Source organism: Geotrypetes seraphini, chromosome 2 (genome assembly GCF_902459505.1).
Source record: "Geotrypetes seraphini chromosome 2, aGeoSer1.1, whole genome shotgun sequence".
Taxonomy (NCBI): Eukaryota; Metazoa; Chordata; class Amphibia; order Gymnophiona; family Dermophiidae; genus Geotrypetes; species Geotrypetes seraphini.
Genome location: NC_047085.1, coordinates 499,589,170 through 499,617,016, shown reverse-complemented (window position 1 = coordinate 499,617,016; position 27,847 = coordinate 499,589,170). Strand labels below are relative to the sequence as shown.

The window sequence follows — 27,847 nt, the reverse complement described above, 5'->3', positions numbered from 1 at the left end:
GTAGCAATGTTCCAGATATGAGATTGTGATCTCATAAAGCCTCAATCCACCAATGCCTAAGAGCCAGCTTCATCAGTGATGTCACAATAGTAGTATAATGGGTACACCTCATGATTGACAGCTGTTAGAGGTAAGGATCGACCAATCAGCATTCACTTCTGGGTTAAGCCCCGCCCATTCTCTGCCCACACCATGCCCACTCTCCGCCCAAACCCTGTCCATACCCCACCCACTTTCCCCTTAGCCCTGCCTGAAACAAACAAGATCCGTTTCTTGGTCCCGAAATCATCCTGCAAACATTCTATCATCTATTTCAGACGTCTGGAGGCAATTCCCCTTAGAAAGAAAGATACGCAGACAGAGTTCTAAAGGGATAGCCTGTTTTATTTTCAGAGTACATTCAGTTATATATCTTTCACATGGGTCAGTGGTAATCATCACAGGAAAAGGGGGATGGACAAGAGAGGGGAGGGGGTGCGTGAGCAGGATATGTACTTCATTGTTTAAATCTTAAAGGTGTTAAGAACTGTGGGGGGTTGAGCCTTCATTGTCTTAAAGACGAAACTTCATTAACATGATTAAATGACCTCTTCCCAAACCATTAAGAGAGTAAATACGAACATTCTACATTTGATTACTTCCAGCATAGACAGAGACAGAAAACTTATCCTTTCCTTTCACTGCCCAGTCCCCACCCACACACGTCCCCTCCCACCCATGTCCCGCCCCCTCCCATAGGAATGAATGGTGGTAGCCCCCCATAGGAATTAATGTTGGTGGTCACGCCCCATGCCACCGGAAACGCACTTTCTGATGACATCACCGGAAATGGGGGGCATGTTTGACCCAGGAAATACGCTTCCTGATGACATCACCAGAAATGGGTGTGCCTGCCCTACCAGAAGTGCACATTCTGATGACATAGGTGGAAATAGGGTAAATGAAGCGCCGGAAATGCGCTTTTCTGACCACGTAGACAGAAATAGGGTAAATGAATGAGATGAGAGGGAAATGCATTTTCTGATGTTACCAGAAACAGACTTAGTCAAAACCCCGGGAAATGATGTGGCCAGAAAAAAGAAGTGTCTTTATTTTAACAAGTTTTAAGAGCTCATGGTTAGAACAATGCACAGGCAGATCACAAAACAAAAGACATTTACAAATTCTTTCCTGTTTTTTTGTTTTTCTTTTAAACAGACCAGTGCAGAAACAACTTAGAAAAAGCTGCATTTTTTTTCTTTCCTGGTTTTAACACACTTTCAGTAGGAATTCTGAATTAATGGTTAATGGGCAGCACCCCGGTTGTCATGGTGACAGCTGATAAGCCCCTTGCAGCCCCTGAGAAAGCCAAGGGGTGGGGGGAGAGGGGAGGTGTGTTTTAAACATGTCTAAACATGTCCCGGCCCCCTGGTATTGTCTTTAACAACCTGAAAAAAAACAACCGTCACCTAACAGCGTCTGTTAAAAGGCAGAGTTTTAAGACCTTTTTTTTTATTTATTTAGAGCTAAGTTGACAGAGCTGAATGGAACATGAAAGAATCTTTATTGAAGCAAATTTATTATGATCCATATGTGGCAGGAAGTATGGAGGCATTAACCCTCTACTTCAAGCAGCTAAAAAGAGCGATATTACAGTCCGGAGAAAAGACGTAATGGACCGGGTCACCGGTCAAAATGCATACAATTTACACAGACCGGCCAGAATCCATTTTAAAAGAAATAAAACAATGGTGTCAGAAGTTGACAGCCAGTGGCAAAGTGACTTAGTCGACATGTCAGCCTTTGCCCGTTATAACAACAGTTACAAATACATCTTAACGGTAATAGATATTCTGTCAAAATATGCATGGGTCGTGAGTTTAAAAACAAAAACCGGTTAAGAAGTTACCAAAGCCTTTGAAACAATATTTCATTTAGGGTGTACACCTGAAAAACTTCAAACAGACAAGGGTAAAGAATTTTTAAATAAGTCTCTGAAGAATTTATTAAAACAAAAAGGTGTCAGCCATTTTGTGACCCATAATGATGTTAAAGCAGCTGTAGTGGAAAGATTTAACAGGACTTTAAAATCCAAAATGTGGCGGTATTTTACAATCTATAATACCTTTACTTATCAAGAAGTGCTACAGGCTATAGTGTACAGCTATAATTATAGTTTTCACAGAACAAAACAGGCAAGGTATTGAGAAAGGTTACGAGCAAACATGGACGGATGAGATATTTATAATAAAAGATGTTTTGAACAGGGGTCAGAGAACAACATACAAGATACAGGATTACGATAACGAAGCTATACAAGGTTCTTTTTATTCTGAAGAATTACTAAAAGTCAAGCCTCTACAGGACAGAATATACCGTATCGAAACGGTTCTAAAGGTAAAAGGAGGGGGTAAGAACAAAATTTGTCTTGTGAAATGGAAGGGGTGGCCTGATAAATTTAACAGTTGGATGAAAGCCTCAGAGATTCAAGACATCTGATTTTGTCTTTTGAAGCAGCACAGAGAGAGAGACAGTGAAAAATGCTTTGGCAGCTATGTTTCCCCTTAATACCAGCTCTAATTTTACCATACAAATAGCTAGGCCTTTGGACTTACAGGGGCCATGGGAAGCGGGGCTGCCGCTAAGAGAGCGAATAGAATGCTAGGTATAATTAAGAAAGGTATTACAACCAGAACGAAATAAGTTATCCTGCCGCTGTATCGGGCAATGGTGCGTCCACATCTTGAGTACTGCGTCCAGTATTGGTCTCCGTACCTTAAGAAGGACATGGCATTACTCGAGAGAGTTCAGAGGAGAGCGACACGACTGATTAAGGGGATGGAAAGCCTTTCATACGCTGAGAGATTGGAAAAACTGGGACTCTTTTCCCTGGAAAAGAGAAGATTAAGAGGGGATATGATAGAGACTTACAAGATCATGAAGGGCATAGAGAGAGTAGAGAGGGACAGATTCTTCAAACTTTCAGAAAATAAAAAAACAAGAGGGCATTCGGAAAAGTTGAGAGGGGGCAAATTCAAAACAAATGCTAGGAAGTTCTTCTTTACCCAGGTGGACACCTGGAATACAATTCCAGAGGACGTTATAGGGCAGAGTACGGTACTGGGGTTTAAGAAAGGATTGGACAAATTCCTGCTGGAAAAGGGGATAGAGGGGTATAGATAGAAATTTACTGCACAGGTCCTGGACCTGTTGGGCCGCCGCGTGAGTGGACTGCTGGGCGCGATGGACCTCAGGTCTGACCCAGCGGAGGCATTTCTTATGTTCTTAATACCCACATACTTGGGAAAATATTAAGGAAGACATAAAGTACGTTGTTACCTCTGGAGAAGGAAATGTACACAAATTTACAATCCAGAAAGAATATTATGCGACCATGGGGAAGTTATTGGAAACCATGAATCATGACATTAGAAGCGTCTATGAGTCTGAGAGACCGCCAAAAATCATATATGACCCCAATACGCGAAGAATTCATGTAAAATCAGAGGACAAGTCTGTTATTTCTGCAGGGGGTGATTTGGCAACCATTTTGGGGGTAAAGGCATTCTCATTTCCCAGCAAATATCGAGGCCGGCTTTAATACCCTCTACGTGTACACCGATATTGTAGAGCACCAGTTAGTAGGTGATCATTTTGTACAACTGTTGCGCTGTGTTCCAGCTCTAGGGTCAGCGGATAAGTTTATAACCCTCACGTACGATAAACTGCACTATGTACCTGTGAACAAGCAGCACATCAATACCATCACATTTGAAATAAAGACAGATAAGAACAGGAACGTCTCATTTCGTTACGGGAAGGTGATCCTTAAGCTTCATCTGCGACCCAGGAAGACTGTTGTGTTTTAAAATGTTGGTGTCTAAAGATTACGGAGACCCCAAAGCATACAAAAATTATTACACAGCACAAGCCGGTTATGGACTTTCAGGATATCACGGGGCCCCTGTCATGTACGGTGCCGGTGTAGGTGGCGTATTTCATAGTCTCTTTAGAAAAGCAATACCGCTTTTGAGAAGGAGTTTTGAAATTATTAAACCACATGTGAAAGGAGCCGCAAAAAACATAGCTAAAGATGTCATGGGCCATGTCGCAACAACCGTTCTAAATAAAATAAACCATTCCGCAGAGCAGGCGGGGTCAGGACTGGCTGTTGTTAGACAAGCTGTTAAAAGAAAGAGGACCCGTACTCAAGAGATTCTGCAAGGACCTCCAAAACCTGTTAAAAGAAAGAAACCCCAAGGTAACAAATCACAGAAGCTATCCGGAGGATCCAAGAAGAGAAGGGCCCGTTCTACGAAACGTGATATATTCTAAAAAAACCATGGCTTTTGTACACAACGGCTCTGAAGAATGCGTTAAATCAGAACTAGATCTGTTTGAGCTATCCCCGACCCCAAACCAGTATCGAAAAAAGCATCTATGTGGAAATACCACTCGACTCATGCGTGTTTACCTCTCATAGGTATTTAAATGTCTCTATCATATCTCCACTCTTCTGCCTTTCTTCCAAAGTATACAGATTGAGATCTTTAAGTCTGTCCCCTTATGATGAGGACCACACACCATTTTTCCTCTGGGCCACTCCATCCTTTTCATATCTTTTTGAAGGCGCGGCCTCCAGAATTGTACACACTATTCTAAGTGAGGTCTCACCAGAGTCTTGTACAGGGGCATCAAATCCTCTTATTCTACTGGCCATTTCTCTCTTTATGCACCCTAGCATCCTCCTCGCTTTCACCATCATCTTTTCAACCAGTTTGGCAACTTTAAGATCACCGCTTACTATCACACCCAAAGTCCTACTCCTTTTTCATGCACAAAAGTTCTTCACTCCCTAAACTGTACTGTTCCATTGGGGTTTTGCAGCCCAAATGCATGACCTTGCATTTCTCAGCATTCAATCTTAACTGCCAAATTTCATACCATTCTTCAAGCTTTGCTAGGTCCTTCCTCATGTTATTCACACCATCAATGAATCCACCCTGCAGAGTACAGGAGTGGTTTGCCATTGTGTTCTCATGTGCAGTGTGTGGCTCCACTATGTTGCTGCTGCCCAACAAGGGAGGAGCTCTTGACCTATAGTGCATGGTATTCCCAGATGGTCTCTCATCCAGGTACTAGCCAGGCCCAATGCTGCTTAGCTTCTAATAGTAGGAGCAAGCCTACCCAGGGCAGCCAGGCTCTAAGTTTTTAAGTTAAAGGTAGGGTTACCAGACGTCCAAGAAAACCCGGATCTGTCCTCTTTTCAGAGGACTGTATGGGCGCCTGAGCGATTTCCAAAACCCAGCAGTTTGTTCGGGTTTTGGAAGTCCTGAGCTCGGAGGCAGCGTCTGGAAGCCTTAGCGCATTCGCCACAGTCACTGTGATGTCATGCGCATCCGCATATGTGTGAAGGCTTCCAAATGCAACTTTCAAGCTTGGGGAGGTTCGTGTAGGGGTGGGGCTGGAATGGGGTGAAGCCAGATGCGGAATGGGGCAGGGCCAAGCATCCTCTTTTTTTCAAAGAAAAAATCTGTCAAGCCTAGTAAAATGACCCTTTTGTTTATTGACAAGTTCATATCGCTATTATTATATTCAAGACTGTCTTAAAACACTATGGAGTACTTTATCTGGAATGTTGCATTTATGTACTGTGAAGTCTATTTTTAACAAATACAGTGGTGCCTCGCACAGCGAACGCCTCGCACAGCGAACGCTGCGCACAACGAACTTTAAGTCTTGATTCGTACAACGGACTTCGTTTCACACAACGAAGTCCGGGGTTCCTGCGGGGTTGGATCGCAGCGGGGTTGGTCGAGCCGCGAGGGTAGTCTCCTTCTCCTTACCTGCCCTGTCGCAGCACACAGCCGAACGGAAATCTTCCCGATGTCAGCGCTGACGTCGGAGGGAGGGCTTAAGCAAAGCCCTCCCTTCCTCCGACGTCAGCGCTGACATCAGGAAGACTTCCGTTCGGCTGTGTGCGGCTGCGGCAGGGCAGGTAGGAAGAAGGCAATGGCGAACGAAAGAGGGGGGAGGGGGCGGTCCGCCCCGAAGAATGTGCACAGCTGGTCAGGTCCCCCGATCGACCGACAACAGGCCCGGCCGACAAACCTCCCTGCCCTGTAGCCGCGAATCTAAATTACCTCTTACAGCAGCTTCAATAATCCAGCTGCTGTAAGAAGGTAATTTAGATTCGCGGCTACAGGACAGGGAGATTTGTCCGACCGGGCCTGTTCTGTTGTCGATCGGGTGCAAAAGCGCCACAAAGGTGGAGGCAGGGAGGGAGGAAAGGTGGAGTGGAGAAGAAAAGACGCTTAAGGGGGGAGAAGGCCGCTGAAAGCACATGTTGGAGCAGGGGATGAGAGGGAGGGAGAGAAGGGGAAATATTGGACAAGGGCAGAAGGGATGCTAAATCATAGGGTGACAGGCAGAGAGAACAACAGGAAAAAGAGTGGAAGCAATCTTGAACCCTGAGGGTGAGGGCAGAGAGAGGTGGTGAGATGATTGATCATGGGGAGAGGGACAAAAGGGAATAGAGATGGGATAGGAAGATAGTGGAAGTAAAAGGACAGGGAGATGTATGTTTTTAGATGTATCTAAATAAAAATAATAACAAAAAATTTATCTTTTTTATGTCATCTTAGCATATTTTATGCTGCAGAACGAATTATTTTTTTTTACATGTATTCCTATGGGAAAACGCGTTTCACATAACGAACGTTTCACATAACAAACTTGCTCCTGGAACCAATTAAGTTCGTTGTGTGAGGCACCACTGATATTTGAAAACACATTTATTTGCTTGAGCTTCCTATTGCCTTGATGATAGGAGGTACAAGGTGGAGACCCTGTACTTAGATAAAATGATTGATGTCCGAAAGATGTACGAGGGTTCTTCAAAAGGTTTCAGCACTTTCAAAATTTTGCAGGAAATGGTTGGGGTGGGAGGGCGTGTCTTAGAATGTCATGTGACTAGTCAGGCAAGCCAGCTCACCTGTGAAAAAGTGATGTAACTTGCTTTTGAGATATTTAATAAATAGTGTTTAAAAACATAACAGTGCGGAAACTTTTTGAAGATCCCTCGTATGCTTTGGTATCTGTATTGTGGATATTTTAAGTGTATTTTATTGCAATCCACATAGGTTTTATATGAACTAGAAACTAAATAAATTAATAAAATATAAACACCTGTTAAAAAAAACAGCCTCCCCTATCAGTGGCATAGCAATGGTAGGAGGACCCCGGGGTGGTGGCGCCTCCCACACCCTCTTCTCCCCCCCTCACTCCTTCCCTGTCCCCACACACCACACCCCCTTCCTTCTCCCACATACCTCTTTAAATTTTCGCCAGTGTGATCAGCTTCTCCGGTCTGCTGCTCATATCAGCGTAGGCTTTCTCTCTGATGTCATTTCCCGGCCCTGCAACGAGGAAATGGTTTCAGAGGGGAGCCAGGTTTGTGCAAGCAGCAGGCCAGAAAAGTTGCTCATGCTGGCAAAGATTTAAAGAAGGGAGGGCGCGAGTGTGGCACAAGAGGGCGCCCAGGCCGGTCCTCCCTTCCACACCCACCCCCCCTTACTATGCCAAGCCCCTGCTGCTCTATGTAGGCCAAGAAATGTTATAAAGGAGCTGCTACAGAAATGCAGCTCAACCTAGAAAAAGCTCCACTTTCCTCAAACCATGCACACGAAGTCCTGGTATGCTCATAGCAGGAAGGAAGCAGCAGGGAGCAGTGGCACTAGAGTTATTTGGCTGGTGGGGCTTGATATCCCCACCAGCAAGATAAAAGGAGGGTGCTGGAATTCTGGAGGGGGCATTAACCTAAAGTGGGGTGGACCAGGCCCCCCTGTGGTTACACCCCTGAGATACATGTTGAGATGAGTGTGACTGCAGTACAGGGAAGCACTGTACATGTTCTGAGTTCCCACTGCCTATGCTGCTGTCACCACTCTGTGATGAGGCTCAATAGGCTGGGTCTGCATTGCTGGGGGGGCAGTGCTGTCACTGGGGAGAGATCGACGAAGAGAAAGCAGATGGTGTTGCTTCAGGTCCACACGTGGGGGTGAGTGTGAGACCGGGAGGCGCTACTCGTGTAATGCCCAATTGTACTGTGGCTGTGGAGGTTTCAGTGGCAGTGGTCACCGTTGGCAGAAGTGGAAGGCCCGAAGGAGATCTGCAGTCGTTAGCATGTAGGGTCTGGGAGGGGCTCGGCTGGGCCAGACGGGACGCTGCTGAGGAAAGGTAAACATGCTGCTGTCTCAGCATGTCTCTGGGGCTCTTTACCGCCGCGGCTGCTGCTGATGACTTCTGGTCAGGCTGCCCCATGCCAGGTGCTTCTTGGACTGAGCTCTTCATGAAGTCCCTCAGGGCCCACCTCAGCTTGCGTGCGTGTGGAGACATGCGGGCACAATGCAAGCAGGACTGGTCCTCGTGCGCCAAACCTAAGCAGCGTACACACAGTTCATGAAGATTCAGCCTACTCATCCTCTTCCTGCATCCTAGTCATTTCTTGGATGAATCAAACATCTTCAAATTGGTAAGTAGAAAAGTTGTAATGGAGAGCTGTAGAAGATCCAACCGATGGGAATGGGCGGAGACTAAAGACTGGGGATTAAAGAGAAGCAGGGGAAATGGGTAGTGCTCGGGCATGCCCAGTGGGGCCCCGGGCACCGCACATGCTCAGAGAAAAAAATAAAATAAAATCTCTCTGAGCTATTGGAGAGCTTATCCGCAAATGGGAGCTGATGGGACATCACCCATATGTGGCTGACTCATCCTGCTTGTCTTAGGAGAATCAGCAAGTCTCTGTTTCCTACATCTGGCTGAAGTTTCCCATTCATATGTGGGTGATAAGATTTCTGGCACATGCAGGGAAATCTAGCAAGTCTGGACAAGCACAGAGTATATTTAGTGGTGAAGTGAGGGGAAAACCACACATAAAATAGGATCGCTGGGAAAATGAGCAAATTAAATGGATATTGCAGTCTTTATTTGCTGTCTGAGCATATTTTCCTATGTTCTGTTAAGTAGCCCCTAACGCAGCTGAGACTAATTTAAAGTTGTTCTGTATTTATTTATTTAAATTCTTACATACTGCCTACCTGCCTGCAAAGATGCAATCAAAGCGGTGTTCAGTACATCAAATAAAACATACAAAAACAACCAACCCCATCAATTATATTTTCCTCGGTTCCGACTTACAAATCTTAGTATTGGACGATCTCTGTAAATGGAATAGTCACCTGAAACAAACTCTTCCATAAACAAAGTTCTCTGATTTTGCTTGACTATTACGTATCTGTCCATGCACATGTGACAAACATTAATCTTAGTTTTGGCCTAAGGATTTTTGTTGGTGGATTTTCTGGTGTTGAATAAGACGATATTTGCTGCTGAAGCTCTCCTCGCATTCGGGACAGGCAAATGGCACCCCGCGAGCATGGGTCTTTAGGTGCTTTGCGAGACTCCCTTTCTGCTGGAAACTTTTCCAGCATTTGCCGCATGTGAATGGCCTCTCACCAGTGTGGATCCTGTGGTGCTGGAGCAGCAGTGACTCCAACTCAAAATTCTTCTTACAGATAATGCAGATGAAGGGTTTCATCCCTCTGTGGGCTCTCAAGTGCTTTGTGAAGTGTACCTTCTTGCGAAAGATCTCTGTACAATGCCGACAAGTATAGGGTATTCCCGTATGGACTCTCTGGTGCTCCAGAAGACTCGACTTCTGAGTGTAGCTCTTTTCACACTCACTGCACCGATACGGCTTTTCCCCTTGGTGTGTCCGCTGGTGGACAACAAGGGCTGATTGAGACAAGAACCGTTTTTCACACTTGGGACAGGGAAACGGTCTCTCCCCAGTATGGATTTTGGAGTGGTTGATCAGTGACGATTTGTACATGAAGCTTTTCCCGCACTCCCAACATGTGTAGGGTCTCTCGCCAGTGTGTATTCTCTGATGATTAACCAGTTCTGAGCTGCGAACAAAGGTTTTCTCACACTCACTGCATTTGTGGGGTCTTTCGACTCTATGCGTGTCTCGATGATTCAAAGCCTTCGCATTTTCAACAAGGCCTTGCTGAAAATTGAGAGGTCTAACTACCATGTGCTTCCTTTTGTGGGCGGCAAGTTCTGAGTTTGTGATATAGCTTTTCTTACATTCTGAACATTGATAGGGTCTTTCCCCTGTGTGGGTTCTTATGTGATAAAGGAGTCCTGTCATTTGGCTGTATCGTTGGTCACATTCTGAACATTTATACGGCTTCTCTCCCGTATGAACTCTCTCGTGTATTGCGAGCTGCGGTCTGTTCCTGAAGCGCTTTCCACATTCTGAGCAGGAGTATGGTCTCTCCCCGGTGTGAATTTTCTGGTGCCGCACAAGGTGCTGCCGGTGCATAAAATCCTTCCCACAGGTGGGACACGAGAAGGGTCTCTCTCCCGTGTGGATTCTATGGTGCGCTTGGAGGCTGAGCTTCCGAGTAAAACTCTTCCCACATTCCTTGCACGGGAAGGGCTTCTCTGGTTCATGGAGCTCCTGGTGATCTATAAGGTCATACTGGAAGGTGAAACTCTTGCCACATTCCTCACAAACAAATGGTTTCCCTAATGTCTGCTCCCTGAAGTTTTTATGCCGAGTGCTATTATCGCTCAAGTCTTCTGCTTCTGTGGTTAGAGAATACAGGCTTGCACATTTTCTCCCCTTATCAAGATCTTGCATAACCTCCAAATTAGCTTCTTAGGGCAACTGTAGCAGCTTTATAAGATGGTTTTCATCATGCTTTTCTCCATTCACAGACTGAAGATCTGCTCAAGAATAAAGAAGCCAATCAATATCTTAGTCTAGGAGCTGCTATAAACAAACAACCATATTAGTTTATACAAGCAACACTGGAATAACTTGCACTGTAGATCAATAGTTCAAAAAAAGCATAGGATGAACACAGAGGATCTCTAATCAGAAAGTGAAAGGTATAAATTGAAGAACTAGGGCCAGAATTGGGCAGATTTACATTCTATGTCCTGCATATGGACAATCTTCTTAGGTTAGGCTGGGGAGGGCTTTGGGAATTCCAATAATTTGGGATGGTTTAGATAGACTGGAGTGAGCTTCAACAGCAACTCAACCTAAGAACTGTACCGGGCAGACTTCTACAGTTTATGGCCCAGAAATATAAGAAAATTTAATCATGAATTTATAATGCATGCAACCGTTGGGAAGACTGGATGGATGGACCATTCAGGTTTTTATCTGCCATCATTTACTAAATTCTCATTTCATTGACAACACAATTCTATAACTTATTGGAGTGTTATCCTGGCATACATTAATGACTTCAGTTATAGAATGCAAAATTGAGCCTTAGTAGTAAATCACAGATCGAGATTCTCTCTAACCTAAAGAAGTGAGGTTCATTCCTGTCAAGGGATAGGCACAACTAACCCATTTGGAAACATTACCCAAGTAGCGCCATTCATTTTAATCCTGCCTGTGAGTTTCTTATGTAATAAGCTGTGGTAGAAAGAAATAGGTTGATGCATTCTGTGCATTGATACTATAGAAACAAACATACTGTGAATGAAACAGATATTTACAATCCAGTGAAATACCAATGTTTTGTTCTGTTTTCAGCCAATGTGCATTTTTCCAGCACTTCCATAGGGAAAGATAGGACAAATATATTTGTCACCTCATAATGCATATTCTTGCTACAGGACAAGCAGTTACCACCTCGTGACTCTTGCTACATTTAACTACAGCCAATGCAAACAACCAAATTGGGGGAAAAAACACCAGGGCCTTTGATAAGATTATTCAAGTTCAAGGGAGGGAACGTCAGCCATTTTTTCTTGTTAAAAGTAGAAGGTGGATTAAGAAAGCAATGCACAATATATACTTCCCAGGTCCTTCTCACATCCTTGAGAAACAGAAAATATAATGGCATATAAGGTATACAGGGCACATCTGAAATGCCCAATTTGCATGTGAAGCTCATCCCTCTATGATGGGAGGGGTCTGGGCTATTGCTCGTTTCAAAAATGCCCAGGCATAAGGTGAGGTTAGGATTACAAGGCTGGGATGTGCAACACTGCAGTGCATGCATGCCCACCCCCGGAGCCCATCGCAGCACTGCACGACTCTCAGGTTGCCACTGCCAGACACATCCCCGATTTTTAACTCGTGTTCCTAGCACCACTGTCAGTGACTGTCACAGGACAATGTTTGTTTGGGGGGTTTTCTCCTGTAGCTTTCCTGCACCGAGCTTTATAATTTAGCAACCTTACCAAAATCCACGATCAAAATTTCTCTCTTCTTCTCCTGTCACACGCGTCCCCCCCCCCCCTTTTTTTTGTTTATTTTTAACTTCTTCCAGTCCGTGGTGTTTTTCTTATGTATCTCCATCCACGCTGGGAACCAAGGCTTTGCTCCGCGTTGCAGTGGGGTTTGTTATGCAGTGGCACCAGCTCGCAGGTTGCTGCAGATGATGGTTGACAGCCCCCCCCCCCCCATCTGTCTCTCGGTGGCAGCACAGAAAAAGAGAGAGGCTGCCGAAGTTTGATGCAACTTCTCTTTTTCCTAAAATGATAAAGCTATGCTGAACTAATAATAATAATAAAAAAGGCAAATCTAGTTGAATGACATCCAGTAGTCTACAAAAATAATGTGTATGTGATGCTGTTTGGGAAAAGGCACCTTTGTTCTGAGATCCTCCATGGATCCCAGTCTTATTTTCCTTCTGAGCAGAGTGCATGAGCTTTTTAAAAATTCTTTATTCATTTTTTAATCTTACAAGTGTACAAATAATAAAACATTTAAAATTAAATACATCACTTGAATTTCTTTCTAGTATAACATCAAATAAATAAATTTATTCCCTTCCCACCCACCCTTTCCTTTAGCATTCAATCAAAAATATACAAATATAAATATTCTTTACTATTGATTAAACCTATAGTAAAACTTTAATTCACCCTCCTCCCCCCATTTGCAAATATACTTTCAATAGAAAATGGTGTCTACTCAACTTTTCATATATTCTAGGAGCATCACTGGCAGGTAACTTGCAAATCTAGAAAACTGTTTTTTTAGAATTTGGTGCTCATGTGAAAAAAAATAATTGCACACACCCAGCCAATCCTTAGAGGGAGTATTGCCCCAGCCATCAGGAACGAGAACTTTAAGACACTTTCTTCACAGTCCAGAGTTTAAGAAAAATAAACCTGCAACTTCACTTAATAGTGGGCTTCAACAGGGCAGCTCTGCATTTTATTTCCTCTCTATGCAGTGGAGCATTAAACAAATTTTCTTTTTTATTCACTTAAAATCCTTATTGAGAACTAGGATAACAAGCTAAGATAGTGTATTACAAACTGTGTGTCGCAGTAAGATTCCAAATGTGCCATGGAGACGAGTTGGTCACAGCCAGCACCAGTGTCTCTGCCTACCCCAGTGATGGAGGGATTTCCAAAATCCGGCAGTTTGAAGGTACCCAAGCTCAGGGCCGCATCTACAAGGCCTCTGAGCATGCACAGATGTCCACAAAAAAATAAAATGCTTGCAGTGGTGTAGTAAGGGGAAGAGGAGGAGCAGATTGTTTAAACCACCATCTTGGTGGGGGCGCTGGCACCTCTCCACTCCCCCACACTTGCGCCCTCCCTGTACCTCTTCAAATCTTTGCCAGCTTAACATCTCAGGCCTGCTGTACTCTGAAATCATTTCCTGGTCATGGGGCCAGGAAGTGATGTCAGAGGGAAAGCCAACACCAGCATGAGCAGCACATCAGAGATGCTGCTTGCAAAGTTTTTAAAAATATACCGGGGAGGGGGGGGGGGGGAGGATGTTAGCATAGAAGAACTGAGGGGTATAGTAAGGGGGGGGCCTCCTACCCTCACTATACCACTGCATGCTTTCAATCCTCAGGAGCTGTACTGGGCCTGCACAAACCAAATTGGTCTTCTGTGCAGGCATGAGGCAGAGATCCAGAGCTGTTACTGTATGTTACTGGGCCTGCGCAAGCAAGAGGCAATTCAACTCCCTTTCACTAGGCTGCTCAGAACAAATAGCATGTATATAATTTGCATGCTATTTGTGCTAAGCATAGCTGGAAAAAAAAAACAAAATTGCTCCTAACCCAGTATTTTTTACTGAGTTGCCAGTGCTGTGTGCATCTGGCCTTGTCTTTCAACATTGATATATCCCCCCCCCCCCCCCCCCCCCCTTTGTAGGACATGTCCTGCCTTTTTATCTCAGGAATTATTTATCCTGAAAATAGAGCATCTTACAATTAAGGACCAGATTCTCAAAATGTTACTGTATATAATTTGCATGCAACTGTTGAGCACTAGTCGTCTTCCTGTGTTTTTCCAACTCTGGAAATTTGTGCATCTCCCCCCTTTTACTCTTTCCCTCCACTTGTGCCATTAACAGCCTCAAATTTTATTTGCATGTCCCCTGCAGTTTAGTTTTATCAGCATAACTTCTTTTATAGACTTCATATGTTTTAGCATGTTAGATAACGTTTAGCTTTATGACCTCACTAGGCGGAGTATAAACCAGGGTTTAGATAACAAAAAGGGATCTCTGCTCAAACCTGTCAGTTCCCACACCCTACCAGACTAGAGGCCAAATTCACTAACCTCACGGATCTGATCCGTGACTGGGCAACTGATTCATAATGTGTCCTCATGCATATGGACACGATCGGAGGCAAGCCCCACACCAACCCGAGTGATCCTGGATAGCGATCCTGACACATGTGCAGACCATCTTCTTTACTGTAGATGGAAGAGCTGAAAACTTTTTACTACTTAGCTGCACTGCGGTGTGTTCCGAAACAGAACAGGCCGTAGTGCAGCCCTGCTTTAAACCTGCAGGTTAAAACCACGGGCTCGCACTGCGGGGAAGGGCGGCAGAGAGGAAAGTGGGAGCGGCAAGAGCAGGAAAGTCCTGGCTCATTCCTCCTTCCAAACAAACAAGCAGGGAGGAGTGAGACACACTGAGGCTTATCAGCTTCCATGTCTCGAAGCTTTCCAAAACTAGGCACAGGTTGGCAGCTGGAAGCTAAGCCCTCCGGAGCCGGACAGCCCCACCAAAGTTCTCTCCCAAAAAGAAACAGGTGCTATGTGCAGATAAATGCATACATAGCAGTGAAAATTTATTTCCAGGATGAAATCTCGGTAACCCGCCAGGAGCTAAAAATAGATGCCCGCCTCCTGCTCCTTTCTTAGTTGTAAGGACGACCTTGGTGTCCGCTGTTTTCTTTTTTGCAGTAGCCCTTTAAATATATTTAATCTCTGTTAAGAGCAAGAAGAGTCGGGGCAGCAAGAGCAGAGATATTCAGATTGTTTTCCTTCCCCCTCTTTTTGCTCCTCCTGAAAATAGGGTGTAAGACAGAAATTGCTTAAGAGGGACAGGAGTTGGCAGGGACGTGAGTGACTGGTCCTCAGCAGTCGTTTCTTTTTTGATCGGCGAGCCAAGTCAGTGTTCCTAAAATTGTTTAGTGAATCGCTGCCTTCCTACTTTTGCATGCATGGATCAGATGTTGATCGGCCACGAGATTAGTGAAATGAATCGGAGGAAAATCAGGTCAGTACACAATCGCAAACACGATCAATAAACTTAGTGAATCTAGCCCTAGAAGTCTTGTGTGCAATCCTGGTCAACTCTTTTTAAAAACAAAAAAACCCAGCGAATTAGGGAAGGCCAGTGAATGAAACTGAAGCTGATCAGACAATAACTTAACAGGAAAGTCTCAAATAAACTATTGCATGTGGGATTCTTCTTATAGAGTTTTCTACTAATATTGCAGACTTGCCTGCAGAGTATTACACATTCCAACCAGAGTAGACCGGTGACACTATTGTTCATAGGGGTAAAGAAATTATGCCAGGATATACATGGACCTGGACCTGTTACATGGTATTTAGCATGGACAGCTATACACAATCCTAAGTGTGTGTCAAGTACCATCAACTCATGCCTGATTAGACTGATGCAAATTTACAACACAGTTCTTCCAAAGAGTCCTTTCACTAAAGCACCATTCTGACCTCAAAAACTAGTCTCATTATTTGCTTTCTCCTGCTACTTTATCTTATCACTATGCGATACTTTGTAACTTGAATATTTTTACTGCTGTAATTGATTTATTCTTGCTGTACACTAACGAGTGAATTCCTCCAAAAAGGCAGTAAAATCCTACTAAAGACATTCCATCAATTCACCACCCTTTCCATTACATATTTCCTCAGTCTACTTGAACCTACCCCCATTTCCCCTATGCTCCATTCCAGAGTAAGTTTGCAAAACATCAGCAAGATTAACTATAACTATAAAAAGCCCCCTTTTATAAAATATAAGTAGCCTTCAGGGGTACATTCAACCCCACCCCCAAGGAGTCTGGAAGCTCTCTCCTGGCTGCACTAATCTTCCTGCACCAGCTGACTAACCTTTTTGTCCCTCCCCTGTGAGCAAGACTAGTCACTTGGCACAATTTCTAGCAACAGGGTGATTGTTCTCCATGGACAAGCAGGATAAGTCAGCCCCACTTTTGGTGACGTCATCTACGTTCCCAATTCGGATTTGCTCTCCCAGAGCTCAGGTGAGGCTTTAGGAGCCTCATCTGAACATGTGCAGGTAGCCCTATATATACCTGTGCTGTCCCTCACTAATCCAGTTTAGTTAATCCGCCCTTCCCAAACGGACGGCTCACAGCTCTCCATTCAAAAAAAAAAAAAAAAAACAACAACAACAAAAAACCCAGAAAGAAAAGAAGAAGAATGGCAAAACAAAAAGCCTGCAGGAAATCCAGGTTTCAAGAAGTGCCCGGACTGCAAACGTAAAAGGAGCTCCTTGGACCCCCATGAGGTGTGTGTCCATTGCCTAGGAGAAGCACACCTCATGGCAGCCTGCCCTCAGTGCCTAAAAATGTCTGAGGGCTAGAAGAAATCGGCTCCAAAAGCTGCACACCATGGGGGAAGACCAGCGAAGGAAGAAGCAGCCAAAAAGCAGCCCCTGCTTACCTGCTGCCTCAGGAAGCCCAGCAAAAACAGAGTAGACTGCTCCTGAAACTCTCCGACTACAGGATAGCTCCCCGACGGCTGCTCCATGGCCTAGGGTAGAGCATAGAGTGCAGACAGTGGCAAAAACGGCCGAGGGTCTCCTATCCCCTCCGCCGGCCATTCCAGTTGCACCAACTCGGGACTGCTCCGATTTTTCAAAATCAAAGCCATGCGGCCATCGAAGCTATGCTATGCCTGCAGCCCCGAGATTCAAACTGCCTCGATCTCATCCCAGGATGATATCAGTGCACTGGGCCCCGCCCCCTTAAAGGCACAGACACAGCAAAAAGGCAAGCCTGGATACAGACAGTGCCTTTGCAAGCATGGAAAAGAACTCTGCACACAGGACAATGTGCCTCACAGGAGCCAACACACCAGAACCTGCAAGGAGGGAAAATGAAGGAGACAGAACATCTTCCTCCCCCTCCTCTTCATCATCAGCAGCCTCACCAAGACGGCGGAGGCGCAGAAGGTCAAAAGATCGCGGGACCAGGATCAGGGGCAGACCCCATCAGCCGGCTGACCACCCACATGCATCGACCGCAGATCCCAACATCCAGCCACGCCAACTGACCACTCCTACCGCTCAGACAATTGTTCGACTTTTTCAACAGATTCATCGCACAGCAACTCTCCGGGCAAAAGGGCGCAGAGCAAGAGCTCAGCACCGAATGCAGAGCAGACACTGCAACCACCGGCAACATGGAGGCAGGGAGCAGAGACAGCCACATCACACTCTCCAGCCACAGACGGCTATGCCTCCGAACGCAGTGGGCGCTACCAGCAAAGCTATGCTTCAACACGGGGCAGCCCACACACATCAACAACTCAAGACATCCCAGACACAGAGCACGCATCTGGGACAACACAGTCCGACATGCTGGTGGGGGACCTCACTTATCCAAAGTTCCTCCAGAAGGTAGTTTCCAAGCTGGCACTCACCCCAGTACAGGTGCTAGAGGCGACAGAAGAAGCACCGGGACTGCTGAAATACTTAAAGTTGCAAAAGGCATAGTCGCACTACCAGCTCACAGAATGCTACTAGACTGCCAGGACCAGATCCGGAAAACCCCACGGTCAGGCCCGGCCGTGTCCAGGAGGCTAGACCAAAAAATACCAGATCAGCGAGGCACTGGGCTTTGACAAACCACAGCTCCCTCACCAGTCCATCATAGTAGAAAGTGCCCTTAAGAAAGCTAAGAGCAACTGCCTGCAGGCCAACGACCCTCCGGGAAAAGAACACAGGACCCTGGACGCTACCGCCAAAAAGGTCCACCATGGCTCCATACTGAATGCCAAAATTGTCTCTCACCTGTTCCACCTTACCCTGTACAATGATGCCCTCCAGAGGAAAATAGAGGAAACCCTAGACACGCTACACCCCGAGGGAAAAGCCTGCATAGCCCCCATATTACAGGAAATGGAGGAATGTGGAAAACACATGATAAAAGCGATTTTTGACGCATTTGAAACATCTGCCCGCAAGGCCGGAGTGGCCATAGCATCCAGACACCTGGCATGTCTGCAGGCATCGGGCCTACACGAGGACACCCATGAGCATATCGCAGATGCACCTTGCTCAGGGGAGAACTTATTCGAAGACAAAGTCACGGAAACAGTGGACACAATGAAAGCCAATTGCACAACTCTCCAAACCCTTTCCTCAGATGGCTTTGTAAAAACCCCGGCACCAAGGCGGCATAGCACTAACCACTATTGCCGACAAAATAACACCGTAAGGCGTTTCGACAACCAGACAAGAGGGCCATCCTACAGACAAAAAGCACAACCCTGCAGTGCCCCTTACTAGCAAAGGCAGCGCCAGAGGGAGGGAAAACAGCAGAAGCCAGCTACTTCCACCACCGCAAAAGCCGGGCCTAGCTTTTGACACATCAGCAAGGCCCTCCACCCCTGTTGGGGGCCGCCTCTCCGCATTCAACAAAGCCTGGGAGAAGATAACAACAGAAAAATGGGTGCTACACACCCGCCAGCCAACCCACCAAAGAACTCATCCTCAGAGAAATCAAAGCTCTCCTTCAAGCAAGAGCAATAGAACCAGTATCCAAGTCACAGCACAACCAAGGGTTCTACTCCCACTATTTTCTCATCCCCAAAAAGACAGGGGGGTTCAGACCCATTCAAGACCTACGAGGCCTAAACAAGTATGTAACCAAGGAGAAATTTCGTATGCACTACTTCCAATACAGGGTCCTGCCCCTTTGGACTCTCCTCTGCACCGTGAGTCTTCACAAAATGTGTCATGGTAGCAGCGGCACACCTCCACAAGAGCGCCATATGCGTGTTCCCTTACCTGGACGACTGGCTGCCGGGGGGTCCATCAGCCTGGAAAACGACAACAGCAGTCAATACAATGATGTCACTCCTGCAATCCCAGGGGTAAACACCAAAAAATCCGTGCTACAACCAGCATAATCAATAGAATTCATTGGGGCAAGGATCTGCACGCCCCTGAATGCAGCTTTTCTGCCCCACTCAAAGGACAAGCAATACAAAAAACTGGTTCAGCAAATATCAGAGACACACACATTCACAGCAAGAACAATACTACGCCTCCTGGGCCATCAAGCAGCCTCCATGCATGTTGTCCCACGCACCAAATTCCACATGCGACCCCTTCAGTGGTTCCTCAGAAAGAATTGGAACCAACACACACAGCCTCTGTCTCAGAGTCCCAATGGATCAGAAAATTCGCAACAACCTCAAGTGTTGGACACAACAGAATTTGTACACAGGCAAGCTTTTCCAGCAGCCACAACACCAACTGACACTCACCACAGATGCCTCAAAACAGGGGTGGGGAGCCCACCTCCTCCATCTGAGAACCCCTGGTCACCTTCCGAGGCCAAACAACACATCAACCCACTAGAACTCAGGGCAATTGTGAATGCCCTACAAGCCTTTACTCCTTGGATCTCCAACAAGACCTTACTGATCCAGACAGACAATCAGGTGGCAATGTTCTATATCAACAAGCAGGGAGGCACGGGCTCACTCACCCTCTGCAGGGAAGCCCAAAAAATCTGGACATTTGCTTTATCAACCAATATTCTCATCAATGCCACCTACCTCCCGAGCCTGAACAACGCCCTGGCGGACAGCCTCAGCAGAAAGCTGGACCCCCAAGAATGGTCCCTCCATCCGGATGGAGCCCAGGATCTCTTCCACAAATGGGGCCTCCCAACAAGGGACCTCCTCGCCGCAGAGGACAACAAGATGTGCCCTCAATTCTGCTCCAAAAGACCGGCACAATACAGTCAAACCAGGGACACTTTTCTCCATACATTGGGGGGAACACCTGCTCTATGCTTTTCCCCCCATACCACTCATCCACAGAGTGCTATAGAAGATCAGGCAGAAGGCAGCCACAGTGATCTTCATTGCGCCCCACTGGCCGAGACAGGTGTGGTTCCCCTGCCTATACCAGATGTCGGCACAGCCGCCAATCTGTCTACCGCTGCGACCGGACCTCATCACCCAGGACCAGGGACAAACTCTGCATCCCAGATTGAAAGCACTAACCCTGACAGCATGGATGTTGAAAAGCTAATCCTGGACCCTTTCCACATGTCAACCGGGGTGACCGAGGTACTGCGAGCAGCCAGACGCTCGGCAAACAGGAAATCATACAGGCTCAAGTGGAAAAGATTCCACATATGGTGTGTCTCGAAAGGAGAAGATCCATTCACCTGCCAGGTCCCAGTAGTATTCCAATACTTACTTGACTTATCCAAAGCAGGCCTGAAAACATCCTCCATAAGAGTCCACTTGAGCGCTATATCAGCGTTCCGCAACCGCATTGAGGACAGGACCCTAGCCACACACCCACTAGTGTCCAAATTCATGAAAGGGCTTATAAACTTGCACCCCCCGCCCACCGCCAGCGTGGGACCTGGGCATCATCCTCCGCAGGGTAACAGCGCACCCCTTCGAGCCATTGGAGTATGCGCCAATCAAATTCATCACCTGGAAAGTAATCTTGCTCACTGCCATCACATTAGCAAGGCGTATCAGCGAGCTACAGGCCCTGGTGACATACCCACCAGACACACAGATCCTTCATGATCACGCAGTGCTGAGAACTCATCCAAAGTTTCTATCTAAGGTAGTCTCATCTTTCCATGTAAACCAAATTGATAGTGCTCCCCTCCTTCTGCCCGGGACCAAATACCAACAGCACGGAACAACTCCTACACATCTTGGACTGCACCCGTGCACTTCGCCTATACATTTAACGAACGTAACACTGGCGAAAGGCAGTACAACTATTTGTCTCCTTTGACCCCAACAAGCCAGGAACACCAGTGGGGAAATGCACTATATCCAACTGGATCTCAAACTGCATTGCCTCCTGCTATGAGCAAGAGGGAGTGTCCCTTGAGAGAAAGACCACAGCACACCAACTAAGAGCCATGGCCGCAACATTGACAAACCTCAGTAACACGCCACTTCAGGACATTTGCAGAGCAGCCACATGGTCTACCCCACACACTCTCACCAGACACTATTGCCTGGATCGCCTGAAAACAGACCTCCAATGACTTTGGTTTCAACATACTACGAATGGTGACCAAAACAGACACAGCAAAATACACCAATACCTGGACTAGATGAACAGGACTATCTGATCTATCTGAATCAGACAGAAGAGATTGTTAGACAGCTTATATTCTGCTATGTTGGCACAATTTGCACACACACACAAAAAAAAAAAAAGTGTTACTCAAACACCACGTTGGTGATATATATTTGTTATAATCGCTATCTGTTATTGAGATACATACTCTACCATGTTGGTAAGAAAGAAAGTGTTGGTCCAGTTCTGAGGACCAAAATAAAGTTCCTATTGTTTACAACACATAACCTCTGACTGGTCTCAGTAATTGGGTTTTTATCTCTGTCCCTCACCTGACTTTTATGCACCCTACCGCAGCAAGATAGCGGAGACGCAGAGGGGACCATCCCCTGATGGGGACCCCGTCCTCTTACACCCTCTGCCCCCCGCAGCTGGAGAGTCACCAAAAGTGGGGCTGACTTATACTGCTTGTCCATGGAGAAAGCAAAGTTACTTACCTGTAACGGGAGTTCTCCGTAGACAGCAGGATAAGTCAGCCACCCTGACCCTCCCTCCTCCCCTATGGGTGACACTGCAATAAGACTCAAGCAAGGGGAATCACTGGATTAGTGAGGGACAGCACAGGTATATATAGGGCTACCTGCACATGCTCAAATGAGGCTCCTAAAGCCTCACTTGAGCTCTGGGAGAGCAAATCCGAATTGGGAACGTAGATGACGTCACCAAAAGTGTGGCTGACTTATCCTGCTGTCCACGGAGAACTCCCGTTACAGGTAAATAACTTCGCTTTCCTGCCCCTAAAGGCAAACAAATGTGTAAGAGGCTGTACTCCAATATTATAGTGTAAATCCTGCGGTAAATCAGCACTTTTACAAAGGCTTAATACACATTAAATCCTGAAATGAAATGGATAAGGATTTTTTTTGTCATGTGTAATATTACTGCCTTAAATAGCAGGACTGCCGTTCCTTAAGCCTTTACAAGAATAAGAAAAGCTTTTTTGTTCAAGTCTTATAAGCCTTATTTACAGAAAAATGTAGCTTGCTTTTAAAAGAACAGCTAAGTGTTTGACTTAGAAGCTCCAGTTATAACAAGCTAATGCTTTTGCACTGATGCTTGGCCACTGAAATCATGAAGGAGGCATTTCAGAGGTTCAAAGGCAGTGCTAACAGTACATTCGAAGAACCATTAAAACTACAACTTTGGGGGTACTGGGAGGTGTTTCACTATGTGAGTAAACTCACTCAGAAACCCTGTGGCAATGGAGGCAGACACAGCTCTTTTGGGAGTTGGAGTGGAAGGAATGGCAGACAAACATTTGAGCCTTGCATTCGAGCTCCTACACTGGTACTTATGAGGATGCGGCTTGGGGGGTATGTGATCAGTATAGGCTTTTGGCTCTGCTGACGCACTGATGGCCCCAATTCCTGGATATCTGGGGGAGATATTTAGAGGTGGAAAGGCGGGATATGGGGTAGAGGACATTCTAATAATGGGTGGGAGTAGATGGGGGAGGGTAGCTCTTCCTTATTTATTAAAAAACTTATATACCGCATACAATTCTGCAGTTTACATATCACACACATAAAATCTTACTTTCCCTGCGATTTCCACATAAAGCATAGACATAACTAGACATCCAATATACCAAATCAAATCATGGGCCTTTTTTTCTATATCTGGTATTGGGCTCTGGTTCTCCCACTGTTCTTGGTGCAGGGATGGGGGGTTTCTATAGATCAGGGGAGTTGGGTAGTGTATATCTGGCATTTGTGGTTATGCGTAAGTTCAGATATGTTCCATATAATACCATGATAGGACTCTTCCTTGGATTGTTATTGTGGTTAGTTTGTACATTGGATATCTGTATTTTAGATCAAAATTAAATATAAAGAACAAAAAACCCAACAACAACTTTGACTACTTTTATTTAAAGTCTCTAGTTTTCCACAATTTCACTTCATTTTCTTGTGAAGCTAGGCAACCCCTGCATCTCACAACCTGGCCAGTCACAGTAGCTCACACTCTGGAAAAAAACAACAGAAAACAATGAGATAGTAAATTCAAGAGTATACCTCACTACTTAAGACAAAAATGAAGAGCCCAATACAGTTAGTAAATGCCCTTCTGATTGTTTCCCCAATTATTAGTAAGAAATATGACAGCTAAAAACCCCTAGAACATCAGTGGCTGCTTATCACAAGTGAAGGGATGAGAAGCTGAGGCCAACTTATTTTGCTCGACATCAGAGCTAACTATCGATCCCTTTTTATTATTGACAAAAAATGAGCCCTTTACACCTTTAAAGCCCACGAAGCTGCAGCATGATTGGGATTTAAACCATTTGCTTTCTCAATCCCATTTTCAATGTGAGTTCAAGCAAACTAGAGGGTGCCAGATCTATAAAGGGGTGTCGAGATGTTAAGTACCCTGATGCAGCATTCTATAACAGCATTTGGGTTCAGATTGTTATAGATTACAAGCATAAACCTACATCAGCAAGCTTAAATGTAGGTGCACCCATTTATGCCAGGTCTACTACAGGTATAAATGGGCAAATCAAGTGCAGCAAGCATTGGTATGCAACTTACTTATATCCTCTAAGTTGTGTGTGGAACTTGAGGATACACCCATGCTGTGCTCACATGTACACAACCCCTTAGTTACAGGCTACACCACCCTCGCTGTCTTGTCCTTGATAAGTCCCCATCCCAGGGAGATGAAGATCTGAGCTGGCTGAGGTAATGGAGGATGACAGCTTGCCCGTGGTCACAGGAGGGAGACAATGGGAGAACCCTGTTTTCAACCCAGTAACTAGTAAGCTGCTCTTAGAACTATCACACTGCAATTCCAAGACAATAGCAATTTTTTGCCTGCTCTGTTCTTGTCCAGTAGAGTCAATTATCCAAACAGAACAGGTTGTTAGATAATCAAAGTTGAATGAGGAATGAAATAGAAGTATATTGAATGCATGTCTCAAGAGAAAAAAGTAAAAATTTCAAACTTATATGCTCAAGAATCTTACCTAGCATTGCTACCTTTCAACTAAACCTGATGCCGGGAAAGAAAAGCCTGTGTGCACCTCAATGAATGCTATGACTTCACTGACGTACATCAGATAATCCAGAACACTGGATAAGCAAGACTACTGTACTATTTTATTTTTAGAGTGTATAGTAATCACTGCTTCCTTACACATGCTCTGCATCTAAATAGTTGAAAAGTTCTCTCAAGTGCCCTATTTTGGGAAGTGTCAGATCATGCCAGTCAAATTAATACAGAAAACTGCAATTTAAGTTATGAAACCTTATAAGAATGTTATAAAACCTACCAAAGATATTACACAAGTTCAGTTGAATATCTGTGTTCTTCCTGCAAACAGGAAAGAAAAAAAATAAAGGTTATACAGTAGTAAATTTTTAATGTGCCCACTGATGGTATATAAACTGAGCTGGCTAATCAGATTCTAGAGTGACTTCATGTGGTTCAGAAGTCTAACGCACAGATAAATCATCATTAAGTGCCAACTCGGCTCTTCCACACTAAGGTATCTGCCCACACCACAGGTTAAGAGGACGTACTCCAGGTTCAGGATTCACCATACCTGGTCTTCCCACAAGCCGCTGCAGGGAGCGCTGTACCGAGATCAAACACCATGCCTTCCAGGAACCTGAAAGAGGCAGACGGCTAAGGCTGCAGCTGGTCCATCAACATTTGCCATGACTGCTTTTCCAGCCCCATTCTCTTAAGTCAAAGGTGGAGACCCTTGCTTCATTATCAGATCTGAAATATAAGACACAATAACCATGCTATCAAAATGGACGATGTTTAACCATTTGTCTCAAGCTTGCAAAACAAAGTTTTGTGGCATCTTTTAAAGAAATGTTCTTTAAGAATGACGAGGATTGAGTGAGGAAGGAGGAAGACGGGAAAGAAAGATTGAGGGGTTCAGGGAAAGCTGATTGATTTTCTATTCAGGCTTGTTACCATAAACAAAATTAAACACTGTTCTATTTTTTATGCTCCTTTTCTCCAGATTTTGGACTTCTCAAATCTCCCTTGGGCCTCCCTGACAAACCCCTTGCTTTGAGACATTTTAGGATGGGAGTGCCAAGTTTAATGGTTTCTGGCACTAGCAGCCTCATGCTTTTTCCCCTACACTAAATTTCATAGTCTGACAAATGTTTAAATATTGTGTTTAGCTTGCATTTTGTAATCAAAAGATAATATTACATTAAGATACAATAGGTGTTTTCCTGTCCCTAATGATTTGTAATTCAAGGACTACATTTACTAAGCTCTATTAACAACTTAACATACACTAGTAATTAGATTATAAGGTCTCTCATGTCAGATGCACAGCGCAGTGGGCATCTGGTAGCACTATAGAAAATGATTAGTGGAAGCAGTAGTGTAATTTGTGCTTACATTTTAATTAGGCCCAATAGAGAAACATAGGGGGGGGGGGAGTGTGTTAAATAAGATCCAGACCAACAAAGCAGTAAGTTCGGGCTGGAGGCAAGTAAAGTGACTCACCCCCAGTTACAAGGCATGTCAGTAGGTTTGAAGGCTAGTTTCACTGGTTCTCAGCATGCCACTGCTCTTAACACTAGACCGGGCTTATTTGATTTGTTTTATTTATTTTTTTTTTAATCCCGTCCACCCAGCAGAACCCTGAACAGGATACAAAGCAACATACCCAACCTTTGTGGCTCCCTCCTCAGCCACCCCTCCCCCTCTCATGTACTTACCAGCCTTTGCCCAAACCCTCTCGTTCTCAAGCATTCAAAGTCTTTCCCTCGCCTCTGTCCCCAGCTGCAGAACAAAGACTCCACTCTCTCTCTCTCTGCAAGTCCGAGCAAGTCTTGAAAACATGCAAGACCAACCCCCAACTTCCCGGCACTGCAGAGCTGAAGCTCAGACATCTTGCCTTAACCCTTTCAGGACCAAGGGACATATTTGTCCCATAACTTTAAAATCCTATAAATTTTGATTGGGATAGTCTACAGTTCTAAATTTGATATGTACGGATTCCATATGATACTGCCTTTATGTAAACAAACTGGTTCCGACATTCATTCATTAGCGTCGTTGCTAGATTGACGAGAAGATTCACTTGCCACACTGTCCATAAGCCAGAAGTGTGATTTTTTTAAATAAAAATAATGATATTTCACAAAAAAAAATCAATTTTTTGGCATCTGCAAGCCCTTTTTACCATAAAAATGTCGTCAAAACCACAAAAATTGGCCTACGATCCTTATGGTCCTGAAAGGGTTAAGCACCATGTGCATTGCTAAGCTTCTAAGGGCCAGGAGAATAAAAAAAAGGTGGATAAGCCTTCACCGGCCCATTTGCTCGACCACACGTCCTTTGCGCTTGTCTTTTGATATTTTCTCCTTTCAGCTCCTCGAGACTGTTAGGATGATACATTTAAGCTATATTAACGCGCAGCTGCTTCTCACCGACCTGGCCAAAGAAGCTAGCCCGAAGGACTACTTAGCCGGTCTTCTCTCACGCGTCCTCCGAGTCCAAACGAAGAAGCCCCGGCCACGAGAAAGCGGCACCATGACGCGGCGAGAACAAAAGAGAGCGACGCGTGCTCGCCGAGATCTTTTGAAAGGTTTTGGTAGGTGGGGCCAGCGGGGGGGACCGCCTTCTCCCAGGAAAAGACAGACGATTGGCTTGCGGAAGCTAACGTATCGCTCGTCCCGCCTACTAGCCAGCAGGGTGCAGCGTGAACAAAGAGAGCGCGTGCTCGCCGAGATCTTTTTAAAGGTTTTGGTAGGTGAGGCCAGCGGGCCTCCTTCTCCCAGGAAAAGACAGACGATTGGCCTGCAGAAGCTGACGTATCGCTCGTCCCGCCCACTAGCCGGCTCCTACCAAAGGGAAGGGGGTAAAACGCGGACTTCACGGCGGAAGGAGTAAAACGCGGACCCCGCGGATCTCAACCGCACGTCCTTAAAAAAATCTTCATTGACAGCTGAGGTTTCAGATTTCATGTCCGCAGGTCCGCGTTTTAGCCCCTCATTCCACCGCTGTAACTGTTGCTGTTCTGGCTCCACGGATCTGTGCTGACATTAATAATAATTAATCTGAGGAAACCCTTCAGCTAAGGGAGGTCTGCGTTTTAACCCTGAGCTGCAGAAGGAAAATTTATTGTTGTTTGGTTCAACCTGGTCTTGAACCCAGATCAGCAGGGCCCAAAACAGCTGCTCTAACCTC

General features: G+C 45.4%; 1 long non-coding RNA gene, 1 other non-coding gene and 1 pseudogene across 2 annotated transcripts; all 3 read right to left on the bottom strand.

Annotated features, from left to right (window-relative positions):
* LOC117354949 overlaps positions 1-17,119 on the bottom strand; it is a 75,757-nt pseudogene extending 58,638 nt beyond the window's left edge.
* A 5,535-nt stretch (positions 17,120-22,654) lies between these two features.
* LOC117356158 lies at positions 22,655-22,790 on the bottom strand. Its single transcript, XR_004538588.1, has one exon. It is a non-coding gene; the product is annotated as a small nucleolar RNA SNORA50 (small nucleolar RNA).
* Positions 22,791-23,532: 742 nt separating this feature from the next.
* Positions 23,533-27,246, bottom strand: LOC117354469. Its single transcript, XR_004538208.1, has 4 exons — positions 27,092-27,246; positions 25,227-25,405; positions 24,954-24,994; positions 23,533-23,648 (listed from the first exon to the last, which is right to left on the bottom strand). It is a non-coding gene; the product is annotated as an uncharacterized LOC117354469 (long non-coding RNA).
* Positions 27,247-27,847: the final 601 nt, after the last annotated feature.